This window comes from Erithacus rubecula (assembly GCF_903797595.1).
Source record: "Erithacus rubecula genome assembly, chromosome: 16".
Classification (NCBI taxonomy): domain Eukaryota; kingdom Metazoa; phylum Chordata; class Aves; order Passeriformes; family Muscicapidae; genus Erithacus; species Erithacus rubecula.
The window spans coordinates 2,052,065-2,068,185 of record NC_136668.1 but is presented as its reverse complement, the minus strand read 5'-3'; the positions used below and the strand labels follow the sequence as shown (position 1 = coordinate 2,068,185).

Sequence of the window (16,121 nt, the reverse complement as noted above, 5' to 3'; positions counted from 1 at the left end):
TATGGTTGTTCATCATTTGTGTGCTTTAGAATCCTTCCGTTGCCTATCATAACTGTGACGAGCAAACTTACCTCCCTTCTGGGTGTGCCTGTAGTGCATTATCATCTCATGATAACTGTGACTGGTGAGGAGACACAACCAAAACATTCCAGTTCCATGGAGAGAAGGAAAAGAAGGCAGGGGAGCTCAGTGTGTGAGGCTGGAGAAGAACTCGTTCATATCCTTGCTCATCATGTGTCATAGATAACACAAGCCTGTGCCTCATGGAGTGTGGAGTGATTTGAGTTGCTTCTGTAGAGCAAGTGAGACCTACAGGATGTTATTGCATCTGTTAATTTCTATATGGTTCTAACGCTTGCTTGTCATGAGCTCAACTCCAGTGTGTCTGATATTCTGTGGAAGGTCTTCTCTGTCCCAGTTGTTGGCAGTGCAGGTGCAGTTCCCACAAACACCTTAGATGTTTACAGCTGTAAATAGAAAGTTTTCCTAATCACAGGTGTGCTTAACTAGAAATATTTTCTTTGTATTGTAATAGTGCAGAAGCATCTCTGCTGCAGTCCTCCAAGTGCAGAGCAGCCACCCAGCAAAGCCAAGGTTTCCATGAACAGTCCAGGGGCCAGTGGGATAACGTGTGCAGTGTCCAACATGTCATCACCCAGAAGAACATTCTGGGCAATCATCTGGAGGCTGTGAAATGGCTGAGGAATAGGCTGGAGAGTCACCTCCAAAGAGTCACAGACAGTGGCTCAATGTGCAGGTAGAAAGCAGGTAGAAATCAGTAACTTGTATTGTCCCTCAAGGGTCCTTCCTGGGACCAGTACTTTCCAGTAGTGACCAGTTTAGTACCTTCATGGACAGTGGGGTTGAGTGCACCTTCAGACAATTTGCAGCTGACACCAATCTGATTTGATTCATGAGGGGGCAGAGATACCGATGAGTTTTGGGCTGAAGACGTGGCCCCTTGCAAACATGATGGAGTTGAACAGGGCAAAGGGCAATGTTCTGCACCTGTCTTAGAGCAATCCCCGGTTTAAACAGAGGGTTGAGGATAGGGAACAGCTTTGCAGTGAAGTGCTTTGGGTTCTTGGTGGAAGATAAGATGGGACGTGTGCTGCCAATGGGCACCAGCTGCTCAAATTGTGTTGTGCACTGCATAATAAGTCCTCTGCCCAGCAGGTCCGGGAAAGTTCTTCACCCTCTTTCAAATCTTCGTGTGAAAAATGTATACTGCATGAATTTCTTGGGCGCATATCCCAACTGCCCATGCTAGAGTTCCCAGAAGTGTCATGGAAGTGGTCTAAAGGTTGGAACAACTCTGCTATGCAGAAGGACTGAAGGAGTTTAGTTCTTCATGCCTGGAGAAAAAAATATCTGCGTTCAGACTTTCCAAAGTATTGGTTGTTCTGTTTTAATTTACTCATAAACTTATAGGAAATATGAACAAAGCAGTTTTTACCAGGGCCGGTGGTCATAGGACAGGACACAAGTGTTTTAACGAAAAGAACGGAGGTTTTGATTAGAAGAATGCTTTACAGTGTGGGTTGTCAGAATACGGAACGTTTTGCCCAGAGCAGTTTTGGATATGCCTCCAACGTTCAAGTCTATCAGAAAGTATTCCTGTTTATGGCAGAGGTGTAGATTAAATGACCTTTAAAGAAAAGTTTAAGTTGGAAAATAAAACACTATTTAGCTGTATGAAGGACCCAGCATTGCTTTGTGCTTTGTTTTGTCAACAAGTCAGATATGGAGATGCAAAATAAGCAACTTCAATGAGACATAAAGAGTAGAGTATATGTTATTCAGCTATCCTTCCATAGGGTTTTATTGCATTGCTTTAGGTTGATCTATATCCGAAATTAATTCATCCCAGATAATGAAAGGAGCAAATCATGTGACGAAGTGCGAGAAAACTCTTCAAATCTTCCCTATATTATCGTTTTCTGCTTACTAGATGTACATTTATTTTTTAAAGAGCAGCTGGATTCCATTCTTTACTGCCCTGCCATTAATATTTGTTTGTGACCTTTCGGTGTGACTCAAAAGAATGCCCTAAAAGCATCCGACTGCACATGTCAGATAGAAATGCCTTGGAGTCGAAATTAGCCAGTGTTTCTTTGCTCGCGGTTTGCGGTGGAGGAGCGATCCCGGAGCCGGTGCGGGCGCTGAGCCCCGCCCAAAGCCGGGCCCCCTTGAGCGCGGCCGTGCGGCGGCTGCAGTGGCGCGGCGGCGCCTCCGGGTGTCGCTGTTGGCCGCCGCCGAGCGGCGCTGGAGCCGCCGCCGCCGCAGCGTCCTGCCCCCGCAGGCTGCTCGCTCGCCCGGCGCCGGACACAGCGGCAGCGAGAGGCAGCGAGAGGCGGCGAGAGGCGGCGAGAGGCGGCGAGAGGCGGGGAGCAGCGGCGTCCGAGGCGGCCCGAGCGGGCTGGCTGCGCTGCCTGTGAGCGGTGCGTGCGGTGTGTGGCGAGAGCGGCTGCAAGGGAGGCAGGGCAGCGGCAGGAGGCAGGAGCGCGGCGAGCTGTGGCGGCAGAGAATGGCGGTGAGGCGGCGGCAGAGGCTCGGGCCGGGCGGCGGGCGAGCGCTGCTGGGCGCGGTGCTGCTGTGCGTGTGGTGGCGGGCGGCGGCCGAGCGGGTCCGCTACGCCATCCCCGAGGAGCTGGGCAGAGGCTCGCTCGTGGGGCCGCTGGCGCGGGACCTGGGGCTCAGCGCGGACGAGCTGCCGGCGCGCAAGCTGCAGCTGAGCGAGGAGAAGCAATACTTCACAGTGAATGAGGAGAACGGGAACCTGTACGTGAACGAGAGACTGGACCGGGAGGAGATGTGCGGCGATTCGGCGACCTGTTCTGTCAGTTTCGAGGCGGTCGTGCAAAACCCACTAAACATGTTCCACGTGGAAGTGGCCATCGAGGACGTGAATGACAATGCCCCGACTTTCAGCAAGGCTGCTTTAGACCTCGAGATAGGTGAATGGACGCTTCCCGGGACTAGTTTTCTGCTGGAGATGGCCCATGATGCAGACGTGGGGAGTAATTCGCTGCTGACTTACCATCTCACCAGCAGCCCGTCCTTCTCTCTGGCCATGAAGGATAGTTCTGACGGAAGCAAAGTGCAACTGGTCCTGGAGAGAGCCCTGGACCGAGAAAAGCAGAGCTCCTTTGAGTTAATGCTTACAGCAGTAGATGCCGGGGATCCCGTGAGGTCCGGGACTGTCCACATTCGGGTTAACGTGGCGGATGCCAACGACAACCCGCCCGTATTTGCTCAGGACCGGTATCGTGTGAGCCTGCGCGAGGACACACCGCCAGGCTCGGAAGTGCTAAACCTGTCAGCCTCAGATGCCGACGTCGGCACCAACGCCCTCATCAGCTACGGCTTCGGGAAATTGCCGATTAAGGTACTTCAGAAATTCGCGGTCGATGCGGAGAGTGGATCTATCACGTTGCATGAGGCTTTGGACTTCGAGGACACGCGCGCATTTGGCCTGGTTGTCGAAGCGAAGGACGGAGGGGGTTTGGTGGCGCAGTGCAAGGTGGATGTGCAGGTGCTGGACGTGAACGACAACCCGCCCGAGATCACTGTACTATCGCTGTCGAGTCCCGTGCCCGAGGACGCTCCAGTCGGCACCGTGGTGGCCCTGCTGAAAGTGCGGGACAGAGACTCCGGCGAGAACGGTCAGGTGTCATGCGAGCTGTCGGGGGAGGCGCCGCTGTCGATCGTGGCGTCGCCGGGCGGCTCGTACAAGGTGGTGACGGCGAGCGCGCTGGACCGCGAGCAGGCGTCCGAGCAGCGCGTGACGGTGGTGGCCCGGGACCGGGGCAGGCCGGCGCTGTGGAGCAGCACGGAGCTGGTGCTGGAGGTGTCGGACGTGAACGACAACGCGCCGGTGTTCGAGGAGGCGGCGTACAGCGCGTACGTGGCGGAGAACAACGCGGCGGGCGCGCTGGTGCTGCGCGTGCAGGCGCGGGACGCGGACGCGGGCGCCAACGGGCGCGTGAGCTACTGGCTGGCGGGCGGCAGCGCGGGCGCGGCGGGCGCGGCGCCGCTCGTGTTGGTGGAGGCGCGGAGCGGCGCGCTGTACGCGCAGCGCTCCTTGGACTACGAGCAGTGCCGCGAGTTCTGGGTGGCGGTGCGGGCGCAGGACGGCGGCGCGCCGGCGCGCAGCTCCACGGCCACGGTGCGCGTCTTCGTGCTGGACCGCAACGACAACGCGCCGCGGGTGCTCTGGCCGGCGGCGGCGGCGGCGGCGGCGGCGGGAGAGGGTCCGGCAGCGGCGGCGTTCGAGGTGGTGCCGCGCTCGGCCGAGGCCGGCTACCTGGTGGCCAAGGTGGTGGCGGTGGACGCGGACGCGGGGCGCAACGCGTGGCTGTCGTACGAGCTGGTGCAGGCGTCGGAGCCGGCGCTGTTCCGCGTGGGGCTGCACAGCGGCGAGGTGCGCACGGCGCGCGCCGTGTCCGAGCGGGACGCGGCCAAGCAGCGAGTGGTGGCCGTGGTGAAGGACCACGGGCAGCCGGCGCTGTCGGCCACGGCCACGCTGCACGTGGTGCTGGCCGAGAGCTTGCAGGAGGCGCTGCCGGAGCTGAGCGAGCGGCCGGCGGGCGCCGAGGCGGCGGCGGCGGCCGAGCTGCAGTTCTACCTGGTGCTGGCGCTGGCGCTGCTGTCGGCGCTCTTGGTGCTGAGCGTGGCGCTGGCCGTGCTGGCGCGGCTGCGCCGGGCCGGGCCGCCCGCCGTGCTGCGCTGCCTGGGCGCGCAGCGCTTCTCGCTGGCCGGCGCCGCCTTCCCGGCCGACTTCTGCGAGGGCACCTTGCCCTACTCCTACAACCTGTGCGTGGCGGCGCCGGCCCGCGCCGCGCCCGAGGCGGCTTGGCCGCCGCCGCCGGTGCCCGTGCTGTCGGCGGAGGAGCTTCTGGGCGGGGATGACTGCGAGAAATCGAGCCCGAACTGCAGCGCCGATTTGGTAGATGTGCCCGCGCACCCCGACGCAGCTCAGGTCTGTAAATCTGCGTGTTTCCATTGTTGTCCTTGAGGCTTTTCGAAACGTTATCCTTTTTTCCTTTTATTTTTCCCGGAGTGTCTACTGAAGTGTGCTGGTATGTTTCTGCGTGAAATTTGGGTCACTCTTCCCTCTAGGAGTACGTATTTCGTGGTGGCAGTTATTGGTTTTTCGGTGATCACAGTTTCATATTCAAATGCAAGTTGCTGTCTGGTGTTTTTACGTTGCCTTAAGTTGTATTAGTAGTTATGGTGAAGGTGAATCCTTTCTCTATAGACGAAGATGCTCTGAATCTGCTTGACGGGTTTGTGAAAAACAAATTTGACACTTGGTGCTGGAGATTTTTCTTTCCTAATTTATATTTTTATATATATAAAATATAATTTTGGGTGTTGTGCATGGCAAAACACAAACACCTGTGTTATTTCTTCCATGTCATTATTATGTCCTAAAGGGAGCTTGAGACTGGGATTCCATTTATGGGAGACTGTCAGACAATTCACCAGTTGTGGAAGATGGAAATGTCTCTAATTCTTTGGGAAGTTCTGCTGCAGAAATTTTAGGAATGGCAACATTAGTGGGAGCATTTAGCTGTAGTTAATAGTGTTTTTCCATCCTGTTTGGTACTTTAATATTTTGTCACGATTCTGATATTTCTTTCATTCACAAGTCAAAGTGTAAAAGGTGAAGAAAAATAGCAAAACCCAAAAAATTAGTTTTCTTTCTCTCTGCGTTTTGCAGAAGGCGACGATATTTTGTACCTTATTTAACTTGTCATCCATTTTTTCCCAATATCTTTTACATCGGTTTTTCAAAGATAGGGTGGTGAGATCGAGAAAACCTTCATCAAATGTCAAAAGAATCGGCCCAAATAGCGATTTAAGTACTTGAATCAAGTCAATTTCCACATTAATCCATGGTCCCCGCCAATTAGGGCATGCGGCTCTTCTTCTATTCTACAGTATTTTGGTGAAAATACGTATTGGCATCATGAATGACAAAGAATTAGTTTAATATTTTAATAACAAGCTTCAATTCCTTGCACCTTGGGTTTTAAGAAAATTGAATACTTTCTTGTCGCTATAGAATGACTGATTGTAAGTGCGTATTAACTTAGAATATTCTAGCAAGGTTCACTGTAGGTACTTCCTGGCTCTGCCTTAGTTGTAGTGCATTTGGCGAAAACTGCTGCAGGGAACTACAGTGTGAAATCGGAGGTTAGAGATAATCATCTTTGAGTATCCAGGGCTTCTCCTACTGTCGTCTGTTCCCATTAATATCTTAATGGGAGACATCCCAGAGCACCTGGCAGGTGTCTGAGCAATCAGACTTCACGGCAGTTGTAAGGGGCTGTGTTAGAGTCCACCTTCTTCTGCCTTTAAACACCTCTTCTTAGTCAGTCATTGTGCAGTGGGTAATTTAGACCGTCTTCTGTATGAACGGAAAAACTTAAAGAAAATTTCCGGCCATTGGGTCAATTAACCTGGTATCTTAGCTAGTCCTATGGACACGGTAGTGTGTTTGATCATCGCGTTCTGTATTTGTAAGCCTCTTTGATTTTGATGTTGTTACATTAGTCATTCAAGCAGCTCGTCTTCAACTCGTGTTTTTAGACGAATAGGATAGGATTAAGACTTTTGTACACGAAAAAATCAGACAACATATTTTAATTTGCTACCAGCGTTAAAGTATATTTTTCGCTGAGTTAGAAAAACTCCGATCACGAGAAACCTCAGCCTTCTTCACGGTCGTGTTGCTTTCGAGCCACAGCTGGAAAAGCGAGAGGTGTCTGCGACGATTGTCTTCCTGTTTAGCTACGGGTGGGCGGGCAGCGCTCGGTGCTGCAGTGCCGGGAGGAGGCTGCGGGCGCCGCTGTTGACCGAGAGGAGCGAGAGGAAGCTCGGAGCGCTGCAGCCCCGCCCGCTGCGGATGGGATCTCTCGCCCGCTCCCTCTCTGACACGGCGAACGCCGGGTTTGGATCGTACCTGCGGTGTGGATCGGTGCAGAGGGGCCAGCGAAAGCGGCTGGGAGGGGCGAGAAGGAGAAGAAATTACACCAGAAGCGGAAGCCAGAGTAGATTGCAGATCGGCTGTAGGAGGGACGGACGAACGGACGAACTGCCCGCCGTATTGCGGTGCCGCGGAGGGGATGTGCTCAGCGGGGAGGCGCTGGGGCCGGCGACAGCGAGCTCTGCTCTGGGTGATGCTGCTGGCGGTGTCGGAGGCGGCGTGGGGGCAGCTGCGCTACTCAATACCCGAGGAGATGCCCAAGGGCTCGTTCGTGGGCGACGTGGCCAAGGACCTGGGGCTGCAGCTGCCGGCGCTGGTCGAGCGCGGCGTACGCATTGCAGAAAGAGGTAGGAGTCAGTATCTTGCTCTGCACGGGAAGACGGGACATTTAGTGACAGTGGAGAGGATCGACAGAGAGCAGCTGTGTGAGAGTGTGCAGCAGTGCGTGCTGCGCTGTGAGCTGATAGTGGAGGGGGAAATGCAGGTTTACAGAATCGAAGTAGAAATTACGGATATAAACGACAACGCACCCAGCTTCCGAGAGGGAGAAACGGAACGGAGAATGAGCGAGACGACAGCCTCCGGGGCGCGATTTCCACTGCCTAGGGCTCATGACCGCGATACGGGACAGAATTCCCTGCAGAGCTACGAGCTGAGCGGTAACGAGCACTTCTCGCTGGACGTGCAGGCGGGCCCCGGCGGCGATCAGCGTCCCGAGCTGGTGCTGGCGAAGGCGCTGGACCGGGAGGAGGCGGCGTTTCACGAGCTGGTGCTGAGGGCGATGGACGGCGGCGATCCGGCACGGACGGGCACGGCTCGGATCCGAGTGACGGTGCTGGATGCGAACGACAACGCGCCGGTGTTCAGCCAGGCGGAGTACACGGTGCGTGTGCCCGAGGACGTGCCCGTGGGCTCCGTCCTCGTCACCGTCACAGCCACCGACGCTGACGAGGGACTGAACGGACAGGTGAAATACTCTATGAAGAAAGTGAGCAACATAGCAACGGATATTTTCCTCCTGGACTCTGAAACTGGAGTGATCAGTCTGTTGCAGAGCCTAGACTTCGAGGAATGCTATTTTTACGATTTGGAGGTGGAGGCACATGATAGTGGAGCTCTTTTAGACACTGCAAAAGTCGCGATCGTTGTAACGGATGTGAACGATAATGCGCCCGAACTGTCAGTATCATCACAGTTGAACGATATTTCGGAAGACGCCAAGCCAGGAACTGTTGTAGCCCTGCTGCACGTGCAGGACCTTGACTCTGGTGCCAACGGACAGGTGCGCTGCTCGCTCGAAGGGGATGTCCCGTTCAGGCTGGAGAAGTCTTTTGACGATTACTATCGCGTGGTGACAGCGAGAGAGCTGGACCGAGAGCAGGTGTCCGAGTACAACGTGACGGTGCGGGCGGCCGACGGCGGGTCACCGGCGCTGCAGAGCAGCGCGGTGCTGGCGCTGCGCGTGCTGGACGTGAACGACAACGCGCCGGTGTTCGCGGAGGAGCGCTACAGCGCGCGGCTGGCGGAGAACAACGCGGCGGGCGCGCTGGTGCTGACGGTGCGCGCGACGGACGCGGACTGGGGGCAGAACGCGCGCGTGCGCTACCGGCTGTCGGAGGGGCGGGTGCGGGGCGCGCCGCTGTCGTCGTACTTGTCGGTGCAGGCGGAGACGGGCGCGCTGTACGCGCTGCGCTCCTTGGACTACGAGCAGGTGCGCGAGCTGCGGCTGTGGGTGCGTGCGGAGGACGGCGGCGCGCCGGCGCTGAGCAGCAACGTGTCGGTGCTGCTGCTGGTCGTGGACGAGAACGACAACGCGCCGCAGGTGCTGTACCCGCCGCCGGCCGCGCTGCGGGCGGGCTCGGGCTCGGGCGGCGCGTGGTCGGGCGTGGAGCTGGCGCCGCGCTGGTCGGAGGCGGGCGCGCTGGTGGCCAAGGTGGTGGCGGTGGACGCGGACGCGGGTCAGAACGCGTGGCTGTCGTACGAGCTGGCCAAGGCCACGGAGCCGGGGCTGTTCCGCGTGGGGCTGCACAGCGGCGAGGTGCGCACGGCGCGCTCGCCGCTGGCCCGCGACGCGGCGCGCCAGAGCCTGGTGGTGGTGGTGAAGGACCACGGGCGGCCGGCGCTGTCGGCCACGGCCACGCTGAGCGTGGTGCTGGCCGAGAGCGTGGCCGAGCTGCTGGCCGAGCTGGGCAGCGCGGCCGACGAGGCGGCGGCGCCGGGCGAGCCTGAGGCCGTGAGCCTGACGCGCTGGCTCGTGCTGGCCGTGGCCGCCGTCTCCTGCCTCTTCGTCGCCTTCCTGCTGCTGCTGCTGGCGCTGCGCCTGCGCCGCTGGCGCCGCCAGCAGCTGCTGCCGCCCGCCGGCGGCGCCTTGCGCGGCGTGCCCGTCTCGCACTTCGTGGGCATCGACGGCGTGCGCGCCTTCCTGCAGTCCTACTCGCACGACGTGTCGCTCACGGCCGACTCGCGCAAGAGCCAGCTGCGCTTCTCGGCCAGCGGCAGCTGCTGCGACACCCTCCCGGCCCGGCCGCTGCCCGACGAGCCCGCGCCGCTGCTGGGGGACGAGGATCCTGCCGGCGCCCCACTCTCGGATAACCTGGTTCCCTCGGTGAGGTTTTTTTCCCAGATTTTCTCTACGACACTTCCTCATGGTACTGCTTTGCCTTTTCCCCGCCGTGTACGATGCCTTGTATAGGAGATTTTACTCGACAGCTAAGTAAAAATTTCTTCGGTGACATTCTGGGTGATGCTGCTAATTGCTCTCGTTCAGGGATCATCAGGTGTGTCCTCAACTTTCTAGTTATTCCAGAAGGAAGGAGGGAAAAGACTGCTCTTTTCAGGCTGTCCTTTAGGTGTGAAATTTGGGTATTGATCAGCTTCTGGGTACCCTTTCCCTATGTCACCTGTGCTGTGTAGAATCCGTTTTCCTGTTAGGAGAGATCCTCTGAATTGATGTATCACGTTATTAAGGAATTCACCTTTTTATCAGGCTCATGTTTCTTCCCAACAGCACAAGTGCTTAAATAGTTTGAATGTCTCAAAGAAAAAAAAAAGCTGATGGCTTTGCGTGGAACTTTTCAGCATGTTGTTCTCAGCCTTTATTGTTCTGCATGATACATAGTGGTGGTCAGCAGAAAAAGTCTTTGCATCATGCATGCTTTGACCTTTGTCCCCAGTAGAGGGTTGGGCCTGGCAAGAAGTGGTCCTTGATGGTATCTGTTTGCCTGTTGTGAAGATGAGGGATCCTCTGGAGGTGTTGACTCCTTGCAAGTTGTGGGTGGCTGCAAGTGGAGAAGGAAATGTAGGAGGAAACGGCAGAATGGCTTTTTCTTTTTCTTTATTTTCATGGTGGAGCTACGTCAGAGGAAGCTGGATGAGCCTTGGCTATAAAATATTTAGCATGGCAAGAGAATTGCCTGGATGGGGAGGGAGAGATTCAAGCTGCACTAGGAGATAGAAGGCCGGCTGAATTCCCCCAGTGCAGATATTCTCTGACTCAGTGTCTCTGGAAGCCTTCTCAGCTATTCCTTTCAAACCTAAGAAGTCTCTTCACAGAATTTCAGAGAGCAGGCAAATGCAGCTTCCATGGTACAGAGATGTAAAAATATCTGTGTGGAATTGGTGGTGGGAAGAAAAACGGTCTGGAGAACTGGGTCTCCACTTTCAGATTTTCTTAAGATGTATGGGTGAAGGAATGCTATGGACAATGTGAAGGGTTGGAAATTTGTGTTCTGTGAGCTGTGTGTGAATGTCTGCTGAACGTCTCAAGGAAATGTTTTTCCTTTGCAGTTCCTATCTCTAGTATGAAGCAATGCGAGGTTTATCTTCTCAAATTAGTTGTCCAGACGATATTTATTCCAGCATTAGTTTGAACCCTGGGAGGTTCTTACTAAGTATTTGCATGTCATCATAATTATGTAACTTCAAAGTTTAATTTGTTGCTTATGGAAGATGCTGTATGGGAAGAGCAAGCAATACACTCTATGCTATAAACAACATTATTAATCATCTACTCTGAGTTATGTAACCCAGAAGTGTGTTGTGAGCTCTTCAATTCTGCAGGTGTTCAGTTTCTGCCTTGCTCTCCTGATGATCTGAAGGTGGTTCTTTCCTGTTTATAGGTGAAAAGAGACAGATTTTCATGGACATGTTTCTTTAAAATGTCTCTGTAATAAATGCTTTTTCTTGTCACATGTCTGGGGCGAGAAATCAAATATTATCCATGGTAAGGAGATACTGCCTGAGCAACCTTCCTTTTGGTGGAGTCTCCTTTTAATCTAATAGATCTGTGATAACCATGTGAGCTATGAAGGGTTAGTGGGGAATGTTGGTGTGTGGCGTGTGAGGAGGTGCTGGTGCAGACCTGGAATGAGTTTTGTTCATTCTCAGAGCTGTTGCTGTCCTCATGAAGATGAGTCAGGAGGAGTCTTATGATTTTATATCATGTGTTTTGGCCTGAAATGGCCTAGTTTGGGTTCCATATTCTTTCGCATTAAGAGTGGCAGTAACACATGTTTTGAGGAGTCCATGTGATGGAGAATAAAGATGTTGCCTTTGAGCTGATGCTTGGATACCTGGGTCTTTGGCAGAACTGGTAACAATTTATGGTCTATAAAACTTTTTCCACTTTTTCTTATAATGGGGAGGAACAGAATAATTTTAGTTGTGATGCTTGGGATGAGGGAAGCTATGCACAGAGCTTTTCTTTGAATGATGTCTGTATGCAAAATTTGCTTTCATGTTACATTTGGGCAGAGAGAAGAAGTCTGTCTATCCAGAGCTAGGGCTGGTGCTGGATTTCACTCAAAAGGAATGAATGCTCAAAAGGAATGAATGGATGGTGTCTGTTTGTCCCAACAGTTAGATTAGGCCCACAGCTGTAATTCCAAGCTTTTTCTTTGTCTTCCTATGCAAGGAAATGACTGTGTGGTGTCTATGTAGTGAGCTCCTGTGTGAGGCCTCCTGTGTATCAGTTACAATTGAGTTTCCTGTGTTGTGTGTTCACTATGATTGGCACAATCTGAAATGTAAGGCCATGATTGATATTCTTCTGGTATTTCTCTATCCTTGACTGGATTGATGTAGAGGGGGTTTTTTTGGAGGTTTGGTTTGGATTGCATTGTTTTTTTGTTTGTTTGCCTGGATTTATTTCAAGGATTGTAGCTGATCCTTATTGATCCTCACAAAGCTGCAAACTCCAAAACATAATTATCCAGCAGGCAGAGAATCCCTCATTCATACTTTTAAGCCATAAATGTAATAATAAGCTCATGATTTTCAACACAGCATCATGGAATACTTTGTGTTTGTATTGAAAAGAACCTTAAAGTTCATCCTGTTGCAACTGCTCCACCATGGGCAGGGACATCTTCCACCAGACCAGGTTGCTCAGTTCCCCACCCAGCCTGACCTTGAATATTTCATTAGACAAATACCACTTCATAAACATATTTTTTTACAAGGTGTTCTTTTCTCTATGGCCAACGTACACCAAACTTTTGGTATATGTTGATGGTGAAACTAAAGGCTGTGAATGCAGAGTGAGGAGGATGAGAGCTCAGTTCTGTGTCAGGAAAATCGGTGACTCAGTGTGGGTTTGGCTGAAAACAGTTTGATTTGATTCTTGGTGCCAAGGCCAGTGCCATTTCTGTTCTGTTCTGATCCCGGTTTCTGTGTCATGAAAGACAATGACAGTCCTCCAACCATAACACTTTCCACCATAGGTATTCATATAGAACCCTCATTCTTCTGTAGAACACCTAATTAATCCTGTGTGAAATCTCCATTATCCATCTGTATCTCTATGCAACATTGTGATGTAGAATTACTTCAGAGTTTTAATTCAACTTTCATTCAGGCCTTTGTTTCCAGGAAGGTTGCAGCTCCTTTTCACTGTACTGGTCAGTACTTTAAAATTTGAAAGAGTGATTGGTTTTTTTTTTCCAGCAAATCTTTCCTTGAGCCACCTAGGAAAAAACTGTGTTTGTGGGGAATAGTAAGAATAGGTAGCAAAGCAAGAAGGGAATTTGTAATATATGAGAAGATTGGGAATGAGGCCTATGGGAATCTGTTTGAAGTGATGGCTTAATAGTTGTGCAAGGTAAGCTGACCACACAGTGGAAAAGTTGATGAAGGGAGGAGTAATTCTTCAAATGAGCCCCACATCGTATTTTTCAGTGTAAGTTTTTGGGACTCCTTTTAAGATTGAGAACTCAGTGACTTCGAAGTGCTCTCAAGGATGAATTTTAAGGCCTGAAATCAAGGCCTAGAAGACTTTACTGTGGGCTTTTCTGACAACTTTTTCTAATATTTCCTTGCCTTATCTGATCCATATTTTAGTTTTTCTGCAGGTTTTTTCTTTGTCTTGTTTTTCCTTGATTTACTCTGTGAGTGAGTATATATACTATTATCAACAATCTATCTTTATCAGCAATGTGTGGCCTGTTATTGTCTCTTGCTCTTGTTTCAGTGGGAGAGGAAGGCAGGAGATATGAGAGTGACTCTGTGTTCTGTCACTGTTGGGAGAAATTGATGTAAATATGGCTTTACCAGACATTACATCTTGGTGGGAAATAGTGTGTGATGAAGACAGGGAGGAGATTCTCTTTAAACCAATGGTTTGATGAGCCATTCTCCATTGGATGACTGCTGATCTTTTAGTATGATTGTTCATCATTTGTGTGCTTTAAAATAATTCCGTTGCCTATCATAATTGTGGTGAACAAATGCACCTCCCTTCTGGGTGTGCCTGTAGTGCATTATCATCTCATGATAACTGTGACTGGTGAGGAGACACAACCAAAACATTCCAGTTCCATGGAGAGAAGGAAAAGAAGGCAGGGGAGCTCAGTGTGTGAGGCTGGAGAAGAACTCGTTCATATCCTTGCTCGTCATGTGTCACAGATAACACAAGCCTGTGCCTGATGGAGTGTGGTGTGATTTGAGTTTCTTCTTTAGAGCAAGTGAGACTTAGAGGATGTTATTGCATCTGTTAATTTCTACATGGTTCTAACGCTTGCTTGTCATGAGCTCAACTCCAGTGTGTCTGATATTCTGTGGAAGGTCTTCTCTGTCCCAGTTGTTAGCAGTGCAGGAGCAGTTCCCACACACACACCTGTAATGTTTATAGCTGTAAAGAGAAAGTTTTCCTAATCATAGGTGTGCTTAACTAGAAATATTTTCTTTGTATTGTAATAGTGCAGAAGCATCTCTGCTGCAGTCCTCCAAGTGCAGAGCAGCCACCCAGCACAGACAAGGTTTCCGAACAGACCAGGGGCCAGTGGGAGAACGTGTGCCGTGTGCCCCAGGTCATCACCCAGAATAACATTCTGGGCAATCACCTGGAGGTTGTGAAATGGCTGAGGAACAGGCTGGAGAGTCACCTCCAAAGAGTCACAGACAGTGGCTCAATGTGCAGGTGGAAATCAGTAACTTGTGCTGTCCCTCAAGGGTCCTTCCTGGGACCAGTACTTTCCAGTAGTGACCAGTTTAGTACCTTCATGGACAGTGGGGTTGAGTGCACCTTCAGATAATTTGCAGCTGACACCAATCTGATTTGATTCATGAGGGGGCAGAGATACCGATGAGGTTTGGGCTGAAGACGTGGCCCCTTGCAAACATGATGGAGTTGAACAGGGCAAAGGGCAATGTTCTGCACCTGTCTTAGAGCAATCCCCGGTTTAAACATAGGGTTGAGGATAGGGAACAGCTTTGCAGTGAAGTGCTTTGGGTTCTTGGTGGGAGATAAGATGGGACGTGTGCTGCCAATGGGCACCAGCTGCTCAAATTGTGTTGTGCACTGCATAATAAGTCCTCTGCCCAGCAGGTCCGGGAAAGTTCTTCACCCCCTTTCAAATCTTCGTGTGAAAATGTAGACTGCATGAATTTCTTGGGCGCATATTCCAACTGCCCATGCTAGAGTTCCTAGAAGTGTCATGGAAGTGGTCTAAAGGTTGGAACAACTCTGCTATGCAGAAGGACTGAAGGAGTTTAGTTCTTCATGCCTGGAGAAAAAAATATCTGCGTTCAGACTTTCCAAAGTATTGGTTGTTCTGTTTTAATTTACTCATAAACTTATAGGAAATATGAACAAAGCAGTTTTTACCAGGGCCGGTGGTCATAGGACAGGACACAAGTGTTTTAACGAAAAGAACGGAGGTTTTGATTAGAAGAATGCTTTACAGTGTGGGTTGTCAGAATACGGAACGTTTTGCCCAGAGCAGTTTTGGATATGCCTCCAACGTTCAAGTCTATCAGAAAGTATTCCTGTTTATTGCAGAGGTGTACATTAAATGACCTTTAAAGAAAAGTTTAAGTTGGAAACTAAAAACACTATTTAGCTGTATGAAGGACCCAGCATTGCTTTGTGCTTTGTTTTGTCAACAAGTCAGATATGGAGATGCAAAATAAGCAACTTCAATGAGACATAAAGAGTAGAGTGTATGTTATGCAGTTATCCTTCCATAGGGTTTTATTGCATTGCTTTAGGTTGATCTATATCCGAAATTAATTCATCCCAGATAATGAAAGGAGCAAATCATGTGACGAAGTGCGAAAAAACTCTTCAAATCTTCCCTATATTATCGTTTTCTGCTTACTAGATGTACATTTATTTTATAAAGAGCAGCTGGATTCCATTCTTTACTGCCCTGCCATTAATATTTGTTTGTGACCTTTCGGTGTGACTCAAAAGAATGCCCTAAAAGCATCCGACTGCACATGTCAGATAGAAATGCCTTGGAGTCGAAATTAGCCAGTGTTTCTTTGCTCGCGGTTTGCGGTGGAGGAGCGATCCCGGAGCCGGTGCGGGCGCTGAGCCCCGCCCAAAGCCGGGCCCCCTTGAGCGCGGCCGTGCGGCGGCTGCAGTGGCGCGGCGGCGCCTCCGGGTGTCGCTGTTGGCCGCCGCCGAGCGGCGCTGGAGCCGCCGCCGCCGCAGCGTCCTGCCCCCGCAGGCTGCTCGCTCGCCCGGCGCCGGACACAGCGGCAGCGGCAGCGAGAGGCGGCGAGAGGCGGCGAGAGGCGGCCCTTGGCGGGGAGCAGCGGCGTCCGAGGTGGCCCGAGCGGGCTGGCTGCGCTGCCTGTGAGCGGTGCGTGCGGTGTGTGGCGAGAGCGGCTGCAAGGGAGGCAGGGC

The 16,121-nt window shown here is 52.0% G+C and overlaps 2 pseudogenes across 2 annotated transcripts; both read left to right on the top strand.

Annotated features, from left to right (window-relative positions):
• The first annotated feature begins 2,031 nt into the window (after nt 1-2,031).
• On the top strand, nt 2,032-6,942 carry LOC306808879 (protocadherin gamma-B5 pseudogene; annotated as a pseudogene). Its single transcript has 2 exons — nt 2,032-4,981; nt 6,799-6,942. The product of its transcript is annotated as a protocadherin gamma-B5 pseudogene (transcript).
• A 191-nt stretch (nt 6,943-7,133) lies between these two features.
• LOC306808878 (protocadherin gamma-A5 pseudogene) lies at nt 7,134-16,074 on the top strand (annotated as a pseudogene). Its single transcript has 2 exons — nt 7,134-9,599; nt 15,835-16,074. The product of its transcript is annotated as a protocadherin gamma-A5 pseudogene (transcript).
• The last annotated feature ends 47 nt before the right edge of the window (nt 16,075-16,121 follow it).